Genomic DNA, 12,921 nt, shown 5'->3' on the forward strand with positions numbered 1-12,921 from the left:
TAGAGGTGTTTATAGTATTCTCTGATGGTAGTTTGTATTTCTGTGGGGTCGGTGGTGATATCCCCTTTATCATTTTTTATTGCGTCTATTTGATTCCTCTCTCTTTTCTTCTTTATTAGTCTTGCTAGCGGTCTGTCAATTTTGTTGATCTTTTCAAAAAACCAACTCCTGGATTCATTGATTTTGTGGAGGGTTTTTTATGTCTCTATCTCCTTCAGTTCTGCTCTGATCTTAGTTATTTCTTGCCTTCTGCTAGCTTTTGAATGTGTTTCCTCTTGCCTCTCTAGTTCTTTTAATTGTGATGTTAAGGTGTCGCTTTTAGATCTTTCCCACTTTCTCTTGTGGGCACTTAGTGCTATAAATTTCCCTCTACACACTGCTTTAAATGTGTCCCAGAGATTCTGGTATGTTGTATCTTTGTTCTCATTGGATTCAAAGAACATCTTTATTTCTGCTTTCATTTCGTTATGTACCCAGTAGTCATTCAGGAGCAGGTTGTTCAGTTTCCATGTAGTTGAGCGGTTTTGATTGAGTTTCTTAGTCCTGAGTTCTAGTTTGATTGCACTGTGGTCAGAGAGACAGTTTGTTATAATTTCTGTTCTTTTACATTTGCTGAGGAGTGCTTTACTTCCAATTATGTGGTCAATTTTGGAATAAGTGTGATGTGGTGCTGAGAAGAATGTATATTCTGTTGACTTGGGGTGGAGAGTTCTATAGATGTCTATTAGGTCCGCTTGGTGCAGAGATGAGTTCAATTCCTGGATATCCTTGTTAACTTTCTGTCTCGTTGATCTGTCTAATGTTGACAGTGGAGTGTTGAAGTCTCCCATTATTATTGTATGGGAGTCTAAGTCTCTTTGTAAGTCTCTAAGGACTTGCTTTATGAATCTGGGTGCTCCTGTATTGGGTGCATATATATTTAGGATAGTTAGCTCTTCCTGTTGGATTGATCCCTTTACCATTATGTAATGGCCTTCTTTGTCTCTTTTGATCTTTGATGGTTTAAAGTCTGTTTTATCAGAGACTAGGATTGCAACCCCTGCTTTTTTATGTTCTCCATTTGCTTGGTAGATCTTCCTCCATCCCTTTATTTTGAGCCTATGTATGTCTCTGCATGTGAGATGGGTCTCCTGAAGACAGCAGACTGATGGGTCTTGACTCTTTATCCAGTTTGCCAGTCTGTGTCTTTTAATTGGAGCATTTAGTCCATTTACATTTAAGGTTAATATTGTTATGTGTGATCTTGATCCTGCCATTATGATATTAACTGGTTATTTTGCTCATTAGTTGATGCAGTTTCTTCCTAGCCTCGATGGTCTTTACATTTTGGCATGTTTTTGCAATGGCTGGTACCGGTTGTTCCTTTCCATGTTTAGGGCTTCCTTCAGGGTCTCTTGTAAGGCAGGCCTGGTGGTGACAAAATCTCTAAGCATTTGCTTCTCTGTAAAGGATTTTATTTCTCCTTCACTTATGAAACTTAGTTTGGCTGGATATGAAATTCTGGGTTTAAAATTCTTTTCTTTAAGAACGTTGAATATTGGCCCCCACTCTCTTCTGGCTTGTAGAGTTTCTGCTGAGAGATCTGCTGTCAGTCTGATGGGCTTCCCTTTGTGGGTAACCCGACCTTTCTCTCTGGCTGCCCTTAAGATTTTTTCCTTCATTTCAACTTTGGTGAATCTGGCAATTATGTGTCTTGGAGTTGCTCTTCTGAAGGAGTATCTTTGTGGCGTTCTCTGTATTTCCTGAATTTGAATGTTGGCCTGCCCTGCTAGGTTGGGGAAGTTCTCCTGGATGATATCCTGTAGAGTGTTTTCCAATTTGGTGCCATTTTCCCCCTCACTTTCAGGCACCCCAATCAGACGTAGATTTGGTCTTTTGACATAATCCCATACTTCTTGCAGGCTTTGTTCATTTCTTTTTCTTCTTTTTTCTTTTGGTTTCTCTTCTCGCTTCATTTCATTCATTTGATCCTCCATCGCTGATACTCTTTCTTCCAGTTGATCGAGTCGGTTACTGAAGCTTGTGCATTTGTCACGTATTTCTCGTGTCATGGTTTTCATCTCTGTCATTTCGTTTATGACCTTCTCTGCATTAATTAGTCTAGCTGTCAATTCTTCCACTCTTTTTTCAAGATTTTTAGTTTCTTTGTGCTGGGTACGTAATTCCTCCTTTAGCTCTGAGAGGTTTGATGGACTGAAGCCTTCTTCTCTCATCTCATCAAAATCATTCTCTGACCAGCTTTGATCTGTTGCTGGCGATGGGCTGTGCTCCTTTGCAGGAGGAGATGCGCTCTTATTTTTTGAATTTCCAGCTTTTCTGCCCTGCTTTTTCCCCATCTTTGTGGTTTTATCTGTCTCTGGTCTTTGATGATGGTGACGTACTGACAGTCAGGACCCTCAGCTATAGGTCTGTTGGAGATTGCTTGAGGTCCACTCCAGACCCTGTTTGCCTGGGTATCAGCAGCAGAGGTTGCAGAAGATAGAATATTGCTGAACAGCGAGTGCACCTGTCTGATTCTTGCTTTGGAAGCTTCCTCTCAGGGGTGTACTCCACCCTGTGAGGTGTGGGGTGTCAGACTGCCCCTAGTGGGGGATGTCTCCCAGTTAGGCTACTCAGGGGTCAGTGACCCACTTGAGCAGGCAGACTGCCCCTTCTCAGATCTCAACCTCCGTGTTGGGAGATCCACTGCTCTCTTCAAAGCTGTCAGACAGAGTTGTTCGCGTTTCACAGGCTTCTGCTCCTTTAGCTGAGCCCTGTCCCCAGAGGCGCAGTCTACAGAGACAGGCAGGTTTCCTTGAGCTGCTGTGAGCTCCACCCAGTTCGAGTTTCCCAGCGGCTTTATTTACCTACTTAAGCCTCAGCGATGGCGGGCGCCCCTCCCCCAGCCTCGCTGCTGCCTTGCGGTTAGATTGCCGCAGACTGCTGTGTTAGCAAGGAGAGAGGCTCCGTGGGTGTGGGACCCTCCCGGCCAGGTGTGGGATATAATCTCCGGTGTGCCGGTGTTACAGCACAGTATTGGGGTGGGAGTTACCCGATTTTCCAGGTGTTGTGTGTCTCAGTTCCCCTGGCTAGGAAAAGGGACTCCCTTCCCCCTCGCGCTTCCCAGGTGAGGCGATGCCTCGCCCTGCTTCAGCTCTCGCTGGTCGGGCTGCAGCAGCTGACCAGCACCGATTGTCCGGCACTCCCGAGTGAGATGACCCCAGTACCTCAGTTGAAAATGCAGAAATCACCGGTCTTCTGTGTCGCTGGCGCTGGGAGATGGAGACTGAAGCTGTTCCTATTTGGCCATCTTGACAATTTGGTATTTTTAAGGCATTCTGAAGGATTTTCATTCCAATACCTGTGGCATTTAATACATTTTCAAGTTCACTTTCCAAATAAGCGTCTATGTAAAATTCCCTCACGGCTCTTGCTAGGTGTATGTTGCAGTTATCCTTAACTAAGCTGAAGATGCATTGAAGAATTGCTGCCCTCTTTACCTTGGAAAGGAAAATGCTATAGCTCCCCCTTGTGTCATGTGAGGCCAAACAACCCCCGATTGATCCACAGCAGTGGAATCTATTCCATTAGTGTCCCATAGTATCTCTTCAAGGCTTTTTGGGGATGAGGACATTGATAGAAGGATAAGTACCAAGGAATCCTTGTAGGACCACCCCAGAACATTCCAGGGAGACCTCTGTCATATTCCTGCTTGTTGAAAAATGAATTTACCCACTACTCCATAATTGGATCAAGGCCTTTTCCTTTCCAGAATTGGACCTGTGGTCATGGATGTTCCCAGGATGACCTTGACCCAACAATGATTGTTGGAATAATCAATGGCAAGAAGTAACTCTTTTTTATTATCATCAACTGTCTGCTTGTGATATGTTTTCCTTATTCAGATTTCCCAGCATATTTATTTCAAGGAAGAATGTGAGGATAGTAGTAGATGGGTGGGTGGGCACAAATAGTGCAGTTTACCCTGGGATTTCCCTCAAAGGCCAAGTGCCTGAGCTTTTTGACAGAAATCCGAAGACAAAACCGATGCATACTTAACCATCTGCTCACTTGTGGACTGACTTCTTTTTGAGCTATTTATTTTTTATGGAGCAATAATCTTCATTTGCAATGGCTTTGAAAGTTGTTTTTTTTTTTTTTTTTTTTTTTTCCACAGGGTTAGCTCTGTGGCCCAGGCTTGAGTGCAATCACGGCTCACTGCCACCTCAGCCTCCTGGGCCGATCCTCACACCTCAGTCTCCTGAGTAGCTGGGACCACAGGGACATGCCACCACACCCAGCTATTTTTTTTTCTATTTTTTGTAGAGATGGAGTCTTGCTATGTTGCCCAGGTTAGTCTCGAACTCCTGAGCTCAAGTGATTCTCCCATCTTGGCCTCCCAGAGTGTTGAGATTACAGGCGTGAGCCACTGCTCCCAGCAGGAAGCACTTGATATGGTACAAGCCCTAGCCCTGCCTATCTGCTATGGCAGCACTCCTTAGTCAAGTGTCAAGACTTGCAAGCAAAGATGTCACTGAAGGGTTAAAAATAGGTTTACCAGTAAGGACAAGAGAGCACAGGACAGCAGGATCAGGGCTGGAATTCTGCTGAGCAAAGAACGTTGTAATGGGATGTCAAATATCAGTGAAGTTGAGGGTTACTCTGGACAGAAAGTCCAAACTAAGTAAGATTACACACACAATGTGAGGGAAAAGGACCTGTGTGCCTGCGAGCTTCAGTAGCCCAGGAAATCTTTTAGCAGTGGTAGCTCAGTTATCATTGGCCTGCAGTAGGCTTCTAAAACTTCCTACAATCTCTCCTTTCTTTTCACCTAATGAAATTTTAAAGCAAGTGAATCCCTGTACAGCACAGCTCTTAAGGTTTTCCCAATCCAGTACCTTCTCAAAATCCTCATCCTTTTTTGGGTGCCCCCTTCAATTTGACTACTTTCTGATAGCTCAAACCACCCCCACCAGTTCCTTCTCTGAACACTTAAGCACTTATTGTCTGAATCAGTTTATTGACACCAAACTAACTCTGCCCAGAAATACTTAGGACCTTTCCTGGATTCCTGTCAGCACTCCAGATATTTGAAGGAATTAAACAAAGGCCATTTTTTATTGCTTTCCTAACTCAAGTCTAGACTGTGGTTTTTTTTAGGCTTCATGTTGCTTTACTGTGAAAATTGGTTCCAGGTCATCCCTGTTACTTTTTGAGTATAGTATCTAAGCATTCACATGCTTAGAGAATAAGGATTCCTAGCAGTGACAGACACTGATACTGTACGCATAAATACAGTTAATACTGTGTCCTCAATAGGTGGAAGCACTTCTTGCTTGCCAAAAAAGTGGCAATTTGGTTTTCCGTTGTTGTTGGCAAACTTAAATGAATAATGAGTTCCTTGAAGGCGGGGCCAAGATGGCTGAATAGAAACAGTGCCAGTCTGCAGCTCCCAGCGAGACCAATGCAGAAGGCAGGTGATTTCTGCATTTTCAGCTGAGGTACCCAGTTCATCACTGGTACTGGTTAGGCAGTGGGTGCAACCCACAGAGAGTGAACTGAAGCAGGGTGGGGTATTATTTCACCCAGGAAGTGCAAGGAGCTAGGGAACCTCCCTCCCCTAGCCAAGGGAAGGCAGGAGGGACTGTGCTACCTGGCCTGGGTACTATGCGTTTCCCATGGTTTTTGGAATCTGCAAATCAAGAGATTCCCTCATGGGCCTACACCGCCAGGGCCCTGGGTCTCAAGCACAAAACTGGGCAGCTGTTTGGGCAGACACTGAACTAGCTGCAGGAGTTTTTTTTTTTTTTTTTTTTTTCCTACCCCCCCAGCCGCCTGGAACCCCAGCAAGACAGAACTATTCACTCCCCTGGAAAGGGGGCTGAAGTAAGGGAGCCAAGTGGTCTCACTCAGTGGGTCCCAGTCCCATGGAGCCCAGCAAGCTAGGAACCACTGGCTTGAAATTCTCACTGCCAGCACAGCAGTCTGAAGTCAACCTGGGATGATCAGGCTTGATGAGGGGAGGAGCATCCACATTACTGAGGCTTTAGTAGGTGGTTTTACCCTGACAGTGCTAAGGAGGCTGGAAGATTTGGACTGGGCAGAATTCACCACAGCGTGACAAAGTGGCTGTGGCCAGACTGCCTCTCTAAATTCCTCCTTACTGAGTAGGGCACCTTTGAAGGAAAGGAAACAGCCCCAGTTGGAGGTTTATAGATAAAACTCTCATCTCCCTGGGACAGAGCACCTAGGGGGAAGGGTGACTGTGGGCACAACTTCAGCAAACTTAATCCTTCCTGCCTGCCAGCTCTGAAGAGAGCACTGGATCCTGGCAAAGGGGATTCTCCCAGCACAGCACACCAGCTCTGCCAAGGGACAGACTGCCTCCTCAAGTGGGTCCCTGTCTCCCATGACTCCTGACTGGGAGAGACTTCCCAACAAGGGTTGACAGACACCTCATACAGGAGAACTCCAGCTGGCATCAGACTGGTGCACCTCTGGGATGAAGCTTCCAGAGGAAGGAGCAAGCAGCAATCTTTGATGCTCTGCAACCTCCACTGGTGATACCCAGGTGAACAGGGTCTGAAATGAACCTCAAACAAACTGCAACAGACCTGCAGAAGAGGGGCCTGACTGTTAGAGGAAAAACTAACAAACAGAAAGCAACAACATCAACATCAATAAAAAAGACCCCCACACAAAAACGCCATCCAAAGGTCGTCAGCCTCAAAGATCAAAGGTAGATAAATCAATGAAGATGAGGAAAAACCAGCACAAAAATGCTGAAAATTCCAAAAACCAGAATGCCTCATCTCCTCCAAATGATCGCAGTTCCTCTCCAGCAAAGGCACAAAACTGAATGGAGGATGAAACTGACGAATTGGCAGAAGTAGTCTTCAGAAGGTGGGTAATAACAAACTCCTCTGCACTCAAGGAGTATGTTCTAAACCAATGCAAGGAAGCGAAGAACCTTGATAAAAAGTTACAGGAACTGCTAACTAGAATAGTTAGTTCAGAGAAGAACATAAATTACCCGATGGAGCTTTAAAACACAGCACGAGAACTTCGTGAAGCATAAACAAGTATCAGTAGCCCAATCAATCAAGTGGAAGAAAGGATACCAGAGAATGAAGATCACCTTACTGAGATAAGGAGTGAAGACAAGTTTAGAGAAAAAAGAATTAAAAGGAACAAACAAAGCTTCCAAGAAATATGGGACTATGTGAAAAGACCAAACCTATGATTTGATTGGGGTACCTGAAAGTGACAGGGAGAATGGAACCAAGTCGGAAAACAGGATATTACTGTGGAGAACTTCCCCAACCTAGCAAGACAAGTCAACATTCAAATTCAGGAAATACAGAGAACACCACTAAGATATTCCTCAAGAAGAGCAATCCCAAGACACAATCATCAAATTCTCCAAGGTTGAAATGAAGGAAAAAGTGTTAAGAGCAGCCAGAGAGAAAGGTCAGGTCGTCTACAAAGGGAACCTCATCAGACTAAAAGTGAATCTCTCTACAGAAACCCTACAAGCCCAAAAAAAGTGGGGGCCAATATTCAACATTCTTAAATAAGAGAACTTTTCAACCCAGAATTTCATATCCAGCCAAACTAAGCTTCATAAGAGAAGGAGAAATAAAATCCTTTCCAGACAAGCAAATGCTAAGGGATTTTGTCACCACCAGGCCTGCATTACAAGAGCTCCTGAAGGAAGCACTAAATATGGAAGGAAAAACCAGTACCAGCCACTGCAAAAACACACCAAACTATAAAGGCTAATGACACTATGAAGAAACTGTGTCAACTAATGTGCAAAATAACCAGCTAGCATCATGATGATAGGATCAAATTCAAACATAAAAATATTAACCTTAAATGTAAATGGGCTAAATACCCCAATTAAAAGACACAGACTAGCAAATTGTATGAAGAGTCAAGATCGATCAGTGTGCTGTATTCAAGAGACATATCTCACATGCAAAGACACACATAGGCTCAAAATAAAAGGATGGAGGAATATTTACAAAGCAAATGAAAAGCAAAAAAAGCAGGGGTTGCAATCTTAGTCTCTGATAAAACAGACTTTAAACCAACAAAGATCAAAAAAGTCAAAGAAGGGCATTACATAATGGTAAAGGGATCAATGCAACAAGAGCTAACTATCCAAAATGTATATGCACCTAATACAGGAGCACCCAGATTCATAAAACCAGTTCTTAGAGACCTACAAAGACACTTATACTCCCACACAATAATAGTGGGAGACTTTAACACCCCACTCTCAATATTAGACAGATCAATGAGACAGAAAATTAACAAGGATATTTAGGACTTGAACTCAACTCTGGACCAAGCAGACCTAATAGATATCTACAGAACTCTCCACCCCAAATCAACAGCATATACATTCCTCTCAGCACCACAAAGCACATAATCTAAATTTGACCACATAATTGGAAGTAGAACACTCCTCAGCAAATGCAAAATAATGGAAATCAAAAAAAAAAAAAACAAAAACAAAAAAAAAACAGCCTCTCAGACCACAGTGCAGTCAAATTAGAACACAGGACTAAGAAATTCACTCAAAACCACACAACTACATGGAAACTGAACAACCTGCTCCTAAATGACTACTGAAGACATTTAAGACAGAAGCAATGAAGTTCTTTGAAACCGATGAGAACAAAGAGACAATGTAACAGAATCTCTGGGACACAGCTAAAGCAGTGTTTAGAGGGAAATTGATAGTATGAAATGCCCACATAAGAAAGTGGGAAAGATCTAAAATCACCCCAACATCACAATGAAAAGAACTAGAGAAGCAAGAGCAAACAAATTCAAAAGCTAGCAGAAGACAAGATATAACTAAGATTAGAGAAGAAGTGAAAGAGATAGTTACACGAAAAACCATTCAAAAAATCAATGAGTCCAGGAGCTGGTTTTTTGAAAAGATTAACAAAAATAGACAGACCAATAGTCAGACTAATGAAGAAGAAAAGAGAGAAGAATCAAGTAGATGTAATAAAATGATAAAGGGACTGTCACCACCGACCCCACAGAAATACACAAACTATCATCAGAGAATACTATAAACACCACTATGCAAATAAACTAGAAAATCTAGAAGAAATGGATACATTCCTGGACACATACACCCTCCCAAGACTAAACCAGGAAGAAGTAAAATCCCTGAATGGACCAAGAACAAGTTCTGAAATTAAGGCAGTAATTAAAAGCCTACCAACCAAAAAAAGCCCAGGACCACACGGATTCACAGCCAAATTCTACCAGAGGTACAAAGTGGAGCTGGTATCATTCCTTCTGAAGCTATTCCAAACAATAGAAAAAGAGGGACTCCTCCCTAACTCATTTTATGAGGCCAGCATCATCCCGATTCCAAAACCTGGCAGAGACACAACAAAAAAAGAAAATTTCAGGACAGTATCACTGATGAACATCAATGTAAAAATCCTCAGCAAAATACTGGCAAACTGAATCCAGCAGCTCATCAAAATCTTATCTACCACAATCAAGCTGGCTTCATCCCTGGGATGCAAGGCTGGTTAAACATATGCAAATCAACAAACTTAATCCATCACATAAACAGAACCAATGACAAAAACCAGATGATTATCTCGATGCAGAAAAGGCCTTCGATAAAATTCAACACCCCTTCATGCTACAATCTCTCAATAAGCTAGGTATTGATGCAGCATATGTCACAATAGTAAGAGCTATTTATTGACAAACCCATAGCCAATATCATACTGAATGGTCAAAAGCTGGAAGCATTCCCTTTGAAAACCAGCCCAAGCAAGGACTTCATGTCTAAAACACCGAAAGCAATGGCCACAAAAGCCAAAGTTGACAAATAGGATCTCATTAAACTAAAGAGCTTCTGCACAGCAAAAGAAACTTCCATCATAGTGAACAGGCAACCTACAGAATGGGAGAAAAGTTTTGCAATCTACTCATCTGACAAAGGGCTAATATCCAGAACCTACAAAGAACTCAAACAAATTTACAAGAAATAAACAAACAACCTCATCAAAAAGTGGGCAAAGGATATGAATAGACACTTCTCGAAAGAAGACATTTATGTGGCCAACAGACACATGAAAAAATGCTCATCATCACTAGCCATCAGAGAAATGCAAATCAAAACCACAATGAGATACCATCTCACACCAGTTAGAATGGCAATCATTAAAAAGTCAGGAAACAACAGGTGCTGGAGAGGATGTGGAGAAATAGGAACACTTTTACACTGTTGGTGGGAATGTAAACTAGTTCAACCATTGTGGAAGACAGTGTGGCCATTCCTCAAGGATCTAGAACTACAAATACCATTTGACTCAGCCATCCCATTACTGGGTGTATACCCAAAGGATTATAAATCATGCTGCTATAAAGACACATGCACACATATGTTTATTGCGGCACTATTCACAATAGCAAAGACTTGGAACCAACCCAAATCAGTGACAGACTGGATTAAGAAAATGTGGCACATATACACCGTGGAATACTATGCAGCCATAAAAAAGGATGAGTTTGCGTCCTTTGTAGGGACATGGATGCAGCTGGAAACCATCATTCTCAGCAAACTATTGCAAGAACAAAACCAAACACCACATGTTCTCACTCATAGGTGGGAATTGAAAAATGAGACCACTTGGACACAGGAAGGGGAACATCACACACCAGGGCCTGTTGTGGGGTGGGGGGAAGGGGAAGGGATAGCATTAGGAGATGTACCTAATGTAAAGGACGAGTTAAAGGGTGCAGCACACCAACGTGGCACATGTATACATATGTAACAAACCTGCATGTTGTGCACATGTGCCCTAGAACATAAAGTATAATAGAAAAAAAAAAGGCCAAGACAAGGATGTCCTCTCTCACCACTCCTATTCAACATAATATTGGAGAAAGAAATAAAGGGTATTCAAATAGGAAGAGAGGAAGTCAAATTGTCTCTTTACAGACATGATTGTATATTTAGAAAACCCCATTGTCTCAGCCCAAAATCTCCTTAAGCTGATAAACAACTTCAGCAAATTCTTAGGATACAAAATGAATGTGCTAAAATCGCAAGCATTCCTATACACCAATAATAGACAAGTAGAGAGCCAAATCATGAGTGAACTCCCATTCACAAATGCTACAAAGAAAATACCTAGGAATACAACTTACGAGGACATGAACGACCTCTTCAAGGAGGACTACAAACCACTGCTCAAGGAAATCAGAGAGGACACAAACAAATGGAAAAAAAATTCCATGTTCATGGATAGGAAGAATCAATATTGTGAAAATGACCATACTGCCCAAAGTAATTTATAGATTCAATGCTACTCCCATCAAGCTACCATTTACTTTTTCACATAACAAGAAAAAACTTCCTTAGACTTCATATGGAACCAAAAAAGAGCCCATATAGCTAAGACAATCCTAAGCAAAAAGAACAATGCTGGAGGCATCATGCTACCTGAGTTCAAACTATACTACAAGGCTACAGTAACCAAACAGTATGGTACTGGTACCAAAACAGATACACAGACCAATGGAACAAAACAGAGGCCTCAGAAATAACAGCACACATCTACAACCATCTGATTTTCACCAAACCTGACAAAAGCAAACAATGGGGAAAGGATTCTCTATTTTAAAAATGGTGTTAGGAAAACTGGCTAACCATATGCAGAAAACAGAAACTGGACCCATTCCTTACATCTTATACAAAAATTAACTGAAGATAGATTAAAGACTTAAATGTAAAACCTAAAACTATAAAAACCCTAGAAGAAAACCTAGACAGTAGCATTCAGGACACAGGCAAAGACTTCATGACTAAAACACCAAAAGCAATTGCAACAAAAGCCAAAATAGACAAATGGGATCTGATTAAACTAAAGGGCTTCTGCTAAGCAAAAGAATCTATCATCAGATTGCACAGGCAACCTACAGAATGGGAGAAATTTTTGCAATCTCTCCATATGACAAAGGTCTAATATCCAGAATCTACAAATAACTTAAACAAATTTACAAGAAAAAAACAACACCATCAAAAAGTGGGTGAAGGATATAAACAGACACTCCTCAAAAGAAGACATTTATGTGGCCAACAAACATATGAAAAAAAGCTCATCATCACTGGTCATCAGAGAAATGCAAATCAAAACCACAATGAGATACCATCTTGAACCAGTTAGAATAGTGATCATTAAAAAGTCTGGAAACAGCAGATGCTGTCGAAGATGCGGAGAAATAAGAATGCTTTTACACTGTTATTGGGAGTGTGAATTAGTTCAACCATTGTGGAAGACAATGTGGCAAGTCCTTAATGATCTAGAACCAGAAATACCATTTGACCCGGCAATCCCATTACTGGGTATAGACCCAAAGAATTATAAATCATTCTGCTATAAAGACACAGGCACATGTGTGTTTATTGCAGCACTATTTACAATAGCAAAGACTTGGAAACAACCCAAATGCCCATCAATGACCGAATGAATAAAGAAAATGTGGCACATATACACCATGGAATACCATGCAGTCATAAAAAAGAATGAGTTCATGTCCTTTGCAGGGACATGGATGAAGCTGGAAACCATCATCCTCAGCAAACTAACACAGGAACAGAAAACCAACCACCGCATGTTCTCACTCATAAGTGGGAGTTGAACAATGAGAACACATGGACACAGGGAGCGGAACATCACACACCAGGGCCTGTTGGTGGGTGGGGGTAAAGGGGAGGAAGAGCATTAGGAGAATTACCTAATGCATATGGAGCTTAAAACCTAGATGATGGGTTCATAGGTGTAGCAAACGACCATGGCACATGTACACCATGTAAAAAACCTGCACATTCAGCACATGTGTCCCAGAACTTAAAGAAAAAAAAAAACTTTAAAAAAATGAGCTCCAACT

Source organism: Piliocolobus tephrosceles, chromosome 12, assembly GCF_002776525.5.
Source record: "Piliocolobus tephrosceles isolate RC106 chromosome 12, ASM277652v3, whole genome shotgun sequence".
Lineage (NCBI taxonomy): Eukaryota > Metazoa > Chordata > Mammalia > Primates > Cercopithecidae > Piliocolobus > Piliocolobus tephrosceles.